The sequence below is a fragment of the Vespa velutina genome, chromosome 11 (genome assembly GCF_912470025.1).
Source record: "Vespa velutina chromosome 11, iVesVel2.1, whole genome shotgun sequence".
Taxonomy (NCBI): domain Eukaryota; kingdom Metazoa; phylum Arthropoda; class Insecta; order Hymenoptera; family Vespidae; genus Vespa; species Vespa velutina.
The window spans coordinates 3,030,299-3,041,099 of record NC_062198.1 but is presented as its reverse complement, the minus strand read 5'-3'; the positions used below and the strand labels follow the sequence as shown (position 1 = coordinate 3,041,099).

General features: G+C 27.3%; 1 protein-coding gene across 3 annotated transcripts in view; it reads right to left on the bottom strand.

Moving 5' to 3' along the window:
- Window positions 1-10,801, bottom strand: part of LOC124953158 — a 175,847-nt gene that overhangs the window by 82,644 nt on the left and 82,402 nt on the right. The gene's annotated exons all lie outside the window — the stretch shown is intronic.

Sequence of the window (10,801 nt, the reverse complement as noted above, 5' to 3'; positions counted from 1 at the left end):
TTAAAACGAACATCAAGTTGGCCGCTTTTAATTAGGATTAATATAAACAATCAAACAATAGTTTCTCAAATTTCCATCATTATGATTCTCTCTTTCTCTCTCTCTCTCTCTCTTTCTCTTTCTCTTTCTCTCTCTCTCTCTCTCTTTCTCTTTCTCTCTCTTCCTCTCTTCTTTTTCCTATTTTTCTCTTTATTATTTACCTTTTTGTTTTTACATATTATTTCATTATTTATGCATAGAAATCAAACAATAGTTTCTCAAATTTCCAGCATTATGATTCTCTCTTTTCTCTCTCTCTCTCTCTCTCTCTCTCTCTATCTCTGTTTCTCTTTCCTCTCTTTTTTTTCCTATTTTTATCTTTATTATTTACCTTTTTCTTTTTACATGTTATTTCATTATTTATGCATAGAAAGCACGAGTAAATACTTCGAAAATATTATTACAGAAATTCAAAACGTGACTATTAATAACATAGAAAAAGATTGTTTTTTCGATAGAAAGCTAATTTGTTTATTTATTATTTATTTATTTATTTATTTATATAACTTTATAAATCATTTGGTAAATTTGATATGATTAATATTTTGGTAAAAAATAAGATGAATTTAATTCCCGAAAGATTTGTTTATAAAAATTGCTTAATAATCAATTGTTAATTATTAATTATTAATTATTAATAATATATCGAAGAAATAGAATAAATTTTCTTCTTTAAAATGATATTGGATTTAAGCCTTTATGACTTTTAATTCCGAAGAAATATTCATGTAAACGAAAGACACGATTTTTAACAATATAAAAAACTATAATTTGTTTATTAATTACATATTAATTTATTTAATTTTATAAATCAGTGTTGTAATCGGAATTTTTTTTTTCTTTTTTTTTTTTTGAAGGAATAAGGTGAATCGTATTCGTGACGATTTGTTTATAAAAATTCTTTATAAGAAATTGTTAATTAATTATTAACAATATATTGAAAAAAATAAAATAGTAAAAATTTGGACCTTTAATATGATATTTGATTCAACTACCTACGATTTTTAATTCCGAAGATATTTTCATATAAATGGAAGACGTTTACTTTGCCTCATTGAAATCAAACAATATAATTTCATTCAATCGGCTCGGTGGCTCACTGACCTATATAAATTTTGAAAATTTACGTGATTCTGCTACTACAACTACTACTACTACAACTACTACTACTATTACTACTACTACTACTATTACGACTACTACTACTAATACTACTACTACGAACAAGTGTACTATGCGAATTATGAATGAAAATTTTGAATCGGCGATATTTTCAAAACGGAAATTCATAGAGACTTGAAACAATCACCCTTTTCAAATATAATTTATTCTTTATTTATTTAAATATTGCAATAATATTGTTATAATAAAATCGATTTTGTTAATAATTTTTTACATACGAATTTTTTTATTTTCCTTTCATAATAATGACATAACCAACAATGAAATCATTAAAATTTTTATCGTAATAGTGTAAATTTTATTTCGTTTATTTAAAATAAAGAATAGAAGATTTATAAATAATAGTCGATAATATAAAAAATTGTATGATCGAAAATTCAAAAAATATTTTTATTTTTTTCTTAATTTACATTTACTATTACTATTTACTTATTACTACTCTTATTATATATCAATCACATTTCTCTACATGATTTCTTATCAATATTTATATTAAAATATATTCTAAACAAATAATTTGTTGACATTGTGCATTAGTTAATACTTCTTTTTTTTTTTTTTTTTTTTTTTTTTTTTTGTAAAGAACGTTAAGCTGCATCGACCAACGCAATCAAGAACTGCATGATTGCGTATGATTCCATTAAAAAAAAAAAAAAAAAAAAAAAAAAAAATTCGATTGACCCTTACATGTCCTTCATGCAAAAAGAATTAATACTACTATATTATGGCTCCTCTCGTATAGGATATGTAAAAAAAATTGTTTTATATATTTAAAAGAAAAAAAGAATATATAAATATATAAATAGTTTATATTTAAGATGTTCGAAGTTGGTCTGTATATATACATCCTGTATATTAAATGGGAGTAAGAGAGACAGAGAGAATAAGAGAATGAGAAAGAGAGAGAGAGAGAGAGAGAGAGAAAGAGAGAGAATTATCAAATACAAGGAAGTCTCTATGGAATACTAATATAACATATATAGTTAATATCTCAAAGGAATATATATGAAACGATAGGAGTAAATCACCAATGATAATCCTTCGTCAAATTACAGATCAAGTTAGGGATGAGAATTGGGGAGAAATTGGGGGAAGAGAGAGAGAGAGAGAGAGAGAGAGAGAGAGAGAGAGAAAGAAGAAGAGAGAGGAAGGATATGTTTTGACTATGATAACAACGTCCCAACACATTGAAAATCAACATCGACGATTGTTATCGTTGATAGACATGTTCAGATTTCTCTTTTGTTTTAACATATTCCTGTCAAAAGCACGCGTTACCAAAATTTTAAATTATTTTTCAATACTTTCAATATACATATCGTATATGGATACTTTCATGTATTTATATTACTACGACAGAAAAATTATCTGGTTTTATTGAAAATTTTGTAATTGAAAAAATTTATTCTGTTTTTTTTTTTTTTTTTTTTTTTGTGCTTTATAAGAAATATTACAATTATTTTATTCATTTCAAAATGATTTTTGCAATCATGTGTGTGTCTACATATATATATATATATATATGTATATATAAATTATCGATGATGAAATGGAAATAAAAAGAAAAAAATTCCAATTATATACAAATAGGATGTATAAATATAATCGTAAAAATTATTTTAGAACGAATATAATATGTCTGTCTGTCTGTCTGTCTGTCTGTGTGAATGTACATGCGCGCACGCATGTATAATATATCTATATAATTTAACTAAAACATTTGATGGTTTATTTTTATTTTGTCATTCTCTTTTGCAAAAAAAAAAAAAAAAAAAAAAAGAAAAGAAAAAGAAGAGAAAAAAGAAAAAACCAAATGAAAAAATAAAAATAAAAAATAAAAGAACAGGCAGAAGCAACACGAAAAAGATGAAAAAAAAAAAAAAAAAAAAAAAAAAACCAGAAAAGAAGAAAAAAAAAAAGTCAAAGCAATGAAAATACATCTCTCTCGAAACTCTTTCATTTTCGTTTCATCATCGATTAATTTTTTCACGACAGTCGGCAAAAAATATTTCACATAGTACACCTTCCATTTCTAACATATTTTTCTACATACGTATATCTACATACATACATATATATATATATATATATATGTGTGTGTGTGTGTGTGTGTGTGTGTGTATGTCTGTATTTTACAGAAAGGCCATAGCTTTGAAATGAGTATCACGTTGGATGATAACGTATATATATATATATATATATACACGTATGTATACACACGCATGTACACACACACACACACACACATGCACGCACGCACGCACGCACGTACGCACACAGCCAGAGAGAAAAAGAGAGAGAGAGAGAGAGAGAGAGAGAGAGAGACACATTCATAGTTTGTATAAACTTTATGGAAGTTTCCGATTTTTCTAAATTTGCAAACTCTGCACAGAGAAAGGGACTTGAAAGTAAAGTGGTAGTGGGATGAGGTGAGGTGAGGTATGATGGGACGAGGGGGAGAGTGAGGGCGAGGGGGAGAGTGAGGGCGAGGTTGAGGATAGAGAAGTGGAGAGGAGTCGGGTGAGGGTGAAAGGGAGGATTGAAAAGGGCTTTACGAATTCAATGATGGATATCTCTACGTTCTCGTATCGGTAATCGAATTGACGATCTCCAATCGTAAAGCCAGGGACAAAATATTTCATCGTCGTGTGCAGGCGCTGCAGGATTTTCTGCATTAGATAGCTGCTACCTCGACGCACCACTGTCGACGATTAATGGTGACTATTTTCGCGCACGTGTTATATCGTCCTTTAACACGTACCATCGTAACTCTTATACATATCAGACAAACTTTCAAATCCTTTATCCCTAAAATATATTTATATCGTTCCTTATATATTTTATTTTTTTTTTTTTATTATTACTATTAATAATAAATTTCAAAGTAATAAAAGATATTATTTAAAAGTTCTTTAAGAATATTGATTTGTTTATAATTACAACGAGAAAGATATAAATTAATTTACGAACAACTCTTTCTTTTTATTCTTTTTTCTTTCTTTTTTTTTCTTTTTTTTTTTTTTAATCACAACTACATCGGATTTATATCTTTTTTTAAGAATTAATTAATAAGATCGATAATATAAATATTTTAAATACGTATGAGCAAAAAGACATACACAAATATATATATATATATATATGTGTGTGTGTGTGTGTGTGTGTGAAAGAAAAATAAACATCAATCAAATATTTGTTCAGTAAAATTATATTTCAAATAAATCGATGAATTTTTGATAAAATTTATTTATATAATTTGTGAATTAGATAAATATTAAATCAACAAAAGAAAAGGAAGAGAAACGAATAAAAATACAAAGAGAGAGAGAAAGAGAGAGATTTACTTTCGAAAATAAGAAATTACGAAATAAATATTAATAATAATAATAATAATAATAATACAAAATATTTTGGGTAAATGCGCATATTCATACATACGTATATACGAAAAATAAAATCTAGTAGGAAATATATTAAATAAAGAAACGAGTAGAGCATAAAATTGTTCATGTAACGTGTCGTCCCTACGAAATGTAATTTCATTTATTTATACTATTTAATTCCTCGCACTGATCATTTATTTATTTTCTTTTTTCACTTCGTCAAGTAATTATGGTCGGTTGGTAGATCGTATGAGAAAGTAAAAAACACATATTAACGAAAACAGAAAATAAAAAAAAAAAAAAACAAAAAGAAAAAAAAAAGAAAAAAGAAAAAAGAAAAAAAGAAATGTGAAAAATAAAAAATACAAAATAAATTAAATAAATCAAATAAAATAGATGAACAAAAAAGAAAAAAAAAAGAAAAAAAAAAAGAGAAATAAAAAAAAACATAAAAAGAAATAGAAAAAAGGAAAAAGTAGGAAAATCCACGAAAGAAGAGAAAATAACTAAACAAATTTATACGATGTCGAGTAATCAGATTCCATGGCGAATGTGGTGGAAGCATCGCGAGTGATATAGACCGCTGACTTTCCCGTAAATCATCGACGTCATACTTTATAGTTCCCATTAATTATTAACAAAAAATAGAGGATATGAATTTCATGTCTACCGGTTAATCTATATTCCTGAATACCTAATAAATTATGAGCTATGCGCGTACAGCAATTAGGAATTATTAATATTTATTAAGTATCGTCTTGAAATTAGAAAAAAAAAAAACAACAACAACAACAACAACAACAACAACAAAATTTAGTATTTATAAACAAAAAGAGAGAGAGATTATTCTTCGTACGAAACGAATTAATCTTATTAAGATATCGAGAAATTAATTTTATCTTTTTTATCTGTCTTTAATTTCTATTGTACAAAGTGGAAGAAAAATTCTTATATAGGTTTGAAAAAAATGTTTTTACGTGATCTACCTTCTCACCCCCCAAAACAAAAAAAAAAAAAAAAAAAAGAAAAGAAAAGAAAAAGAAAAATTGTATTATGCTCTTTCATGAATTCATCGATTTAATTTCATTTTTAATATCATCTAAGGACTTTTGGCTTATCTCGTATAATTATAACATTAAATAAGATATTTATATATAATTATTATTTAAATTTGATTTTCATTAAAATCTAATAGTTAGATATGAAAAAATTTTCATTTCAATTCAATAATTTCAATGAAAAAATAAATTCAAAAATAATATCGAAGAAAAAAATATATGTTTGTATACAATAACAATAACATTCTACTTATTTCGAATGAATAATTTAATAAAAAACTTTTCGTTTAATAAATTTAATAATAAATAAATATAAAAAATATAATAAAAATATATATATATATATATATATATATATATATATATGTATACATATATATATATATATATATATATATATATATGTATACATATATATATATATATATGAGAAGAGAAAGAGAAAGAAAAAAAAAGAGATAAAAAGAGGAGGCAGGTAAGACTTTCTCTGTCTCTTTTTATCTTGTTACCTTGACTATGTTACACAATATATGAATAATAAATATATTATTGCATTAAATTGTTGTTGCATAAGAGAATATAGGTTGGATTAGTACAGTCTAATCTTAAGATACCTCGTTTACCCTGGCGCATACGCATACACGTACACACACACACTCCCTCTCTATCTCTCTCTCTCTCTCTCTCTCTCTCTCTCTCCCTCTCTCTCTCTCCCTCTCTCTCTCTCTCTCTCTCTCTCTCTCTCTCTGAGTAATAGCCGAGTTACTTTGAGTTAGATTAGACGGAACATATAGATGCGAACGAGCTTCTATGTCCTTAGTGAATCATTTGTCTAAGCTTCTCTAAACTCTGGAATTTCTTGCGATCGTATACGCACAAACTCCTATTATTTCCCCTTACTCTCTCTCTCTCTCTCTCTCTCCCCCTCTCTCTTTCACTTACTCTACCTTATTTTAGATAAACTGTCACAGAAACACACACATATATACGCATATATATATATATATTACATGCACATATATACATGTACTTGTACATCGTACACATTCAAACATACACATACATATACACGTACACATAATATATATACGTATATACAGTTTATCCTACTCTATTTATTCAATGCTAATTTCAATCTCTCCTTCCCCATGGAATATACAATTTCCATTTCATCTACTCTCTATCTATCTATCTATCTGTCTCTGTCTCTCTCTCTCTCTCTCTCTCTCTCTCTCTCTCTCTCTCTCTCTCTCTCTCTCTCTCTCTCTCTCTCTCTCTCTCTCTCTCACCCCATAATGTTATTCAAATTCATTGAATAAAATTATGTAGTTACATGTTGTAAAATCTATACATATATACATATGTATTCTATGATTAGTATTAACTATACATATATATATATATGTATATATATATATATATATATATATATATATATATATTCGCCTTTGAGGCAGAAACAAGAAAATCTTATTTACTTGATGAACCTAAATTATCCAGGACATGTTAAGAATCATTACTAGATCATTATTATCATGATTTTAGTATAAAAAAGATAAATATATGATATTAATTCTTTCTCATTTCGATCATTTTCACATTGTATCAAATGTACATTTTTTATTCAAACTTATTGACATTATTAGTTTTTACAAGTAGGTTATAGTAAAATGTTATAATACGAAACGTTTATGTATCTTTTTGAAAAATTCGAAGATGAATAATTGCATTGGAATGTTCAAGAAGATAACGAAGATAAAAAAAAATTAAAAAGAGAGAGAAGAAAAAAAAATAATCATGCTATTAATTGTGCTAAGAGTACTAAAGAAATTCTGCTAACAATTAAATAAAAATTTAATCCCATGGGAAAGAGTGAACGCGAAAAAGTGAAAAAAAGAAAAAAAGAAAAAGAAAAAAAGAAAAAGAAGAAAAAAAAAATAATAAAAAAAGAAAAAACGATGAGAGAGGAACAAAGAAAATAATGATAATAAAAAAATAAAAAAATAAAAAAAAAGAAATAAAAGGAAAATAAAAAAAAGTATCAAAAAGAAGTATGTATGTTCGCTCGTTTTCATTCTCCAAACTTTTTCTATCTCTCTTTTCCACTCTCTCTCTCTCTCTCTCTCTCTCTCTCTCTCTCTCTCTCTCTCTCTCTCTCTCTCTCTCTCTCTCTTCTCTTACTTGATGTTACAACAAACTTTTTCAATTAGAAATTTTCACAAAAGTCATTGGAACTTGACTATGTCTCTCTCTTCGATAAGGTCGCGTTAAGAGAGATAGAGATACAGGAAGATAGATAGATAGATAGATAAATAGATAGTGAGAAAGAGAGAGAGAGAGAGAGAGAGAGAGAGAGACAAACAGAGAAATCGAGACAGACAGAGAGACAGAGAGAGAGAGAGAGAGAGAGAGAGAGAGAGAGAGAGAGAGAGAGAGAGAGAGAGAGACAGAGACAAAGATAGAGATAGAGATAGAGATAGAGATAGAGATAGAGACAATGATAGAGATAAAGATAGACAGATGTGAAGGTACAGAGAGAGAAAGAGAGAGAGAGAGAGGGAGAGAGAGAGAGAGAGGGAGAGAGAGGGAGATTGGTATTAACTTCCGTCGTGTACATAGATAGGTCGAATCTCTATTGTGAATGACTTAGGTTCATAGTTGAAACTGTAAAGGTACTACACAGGCACGTCTGTATAAACTCTGTTACTGTAATCTAAACGTCTCTATAGTGTATGTGTGTAGCATCCACAGATCATTCTAATACTCTTATGTATTCGCTCATACGTACATACATAGATCGATTATGCTTCATAGACTTTGACCAACATACCACGTATCTAGAATCTATTCCTTTGATATTATCCAATCTGCACAATATATATATATATATATATATATATATATATATATATATATATATATATATATATATATATATATGTACGTATGATGTTCAACCCTAAACGGTATGAATATACATTTGTATGTGTGTGTATGCGTGTATGAGTGTGTGTACTTTAGATACGTAAGTATAAATGTTTGTTTGAAAACAATTATTGATTTAATTATTTCCATCGATTAATTTCTTTTACAAATTTTCATATTCAAAAATGTATTATCTTATTCAAATTAGAATAGTTATATATGTATATAGTCATTTTTTTTTCTTAATTTTTTTATTTCTTTACTTATACGTAATCGTGCTATATTAACATCATATCATGTTATAGCGATACTTTTCATTCAAGTTCGATGAAATGATCAATTCATATTGAATTAAAGAATGATCAACTTTAATTGAATTAAAAAAATTATTGCACATGAAATATGTACATGTATAAAATGCATAGAAAATATATGTATAAATGTATACAAAGTGCACATAAAACCTGCATATGAAACGTATACTAGATGCGTATGAAATTTACGCAAAATGTACGTAAGTGCATATAATATCCACACAAAATATACACGAATGTATATAAAATATATACAAAATGCATAGTAAATGCATAGAAAATAAAAACATTCCTACCTCTAATGTCAACAGACATGTTCCCTTTTCAAAAACAATCAACAAAATGAAACTCCCATAAAAATTATACCGATATTTTTCAATTAAAAATCAACCTACAAAATACATATACATATACATATGCACATATATATATATATACATTAATAATATAATTTTCACATTTCATCTATATTATTAATACATTAATTTCTTTCTCTAAACTAAATTGACAAAATAAAATTCGTTTATATTGTCGACCATCCTCCCCTCGCCCCTCACCCCACATCCCACCTTTCCCCTTAAAAAATACTTTCAATAAATTTCAAATACTTTCATAAATTATAACTTTCGTATAAAATTCCAATGTATCTTATCTATATTAATATAAGATCAAAATATAATCTTCTAATTCGATCGAAACTACTTCCGATTTCTGAATTCCATGCAGTTGCCATGTACAAAGGAGACCGGAAGTAAAAGCATCTAGCACCCAACGATTAACCGCTATTCGGTCGCCGTTCTATCGGCCTTTCATCGACCCTCACCACGCGACGCTTCCTACATTTTGGTTTTCCCCATTAATCCTAATTGACCAATCGCCACGACCGAATACCAATTACCTATTGCCATGCTACGGCTCCCCATTCAAAGAGAAAGAGAATGAGAAAGAGGGAGAGGGAGAGAGAAGGAGAGAGAGAGAGAGAGAGAGAGAGAGAGAGAGAGAGAGAAATAGATAGATAGATACATAGAGAGACATACCAAGAGACAGAGACAGAGGAAGATAGAGAGAAAACGTGGGGGAAGGAAGGAGAGGGAGGGGTGAAAGGGACAAGGGAAAGATACGGAAATTACTTACTGCTGAAAAAGTCCTAGGGAAAGGGAGACTCTCATTTAATTTGCTTTCGATGTTACGATCGTTCTCTTACACTCTTACAAGGATTCGCAATAAAGGATTTCATTTGAGACGATAAAATGAAGACGATGCTGAAGTACTATAATAGAAAAGGTGTTTCTCTCTCTCTCTCTCTCTCTCTCTCTCTCTCTCTCTCTCCATCTTTGTTTCTTTCTGTATCTTATTTAGAAAAAGAAAATTAAAATTAAAAGTAGAATTAAAGAAAATAAAATTTATTAATAACCTAATGTTATTTTCAAAAAAAGAAAATATATATATATATATATACACACACACACACACACATTTGATTTCTTTTATTATATATATATGTTTTATATTATTATTTCGATTAAATGAAATAATATTATTATTTTGTCATTTATATTATATCTTATGTTATTGTTATATCATTATTAGAAAAATTATATTAATAATAATATAATTAGATACACATACGTCAATATGTTATGAAGATTAAACAATTGTAACACACACACACACATATATATATATATAATATAAGCTAAATAATTATTAAACAAATAATATGCATATTGTAAAATGATATTGTAAAATGATTAAGCATCGAATCGAATTGCTTTCATTAATTTATTAAAAGATTAAAACAATACGTAATTCAAGGCAAAGGGAAATTGATACATTCATAAGAATAATTTATCCATACGATATATTTTATGAAATAAAATAGAAATGAGATAGAGAAAAA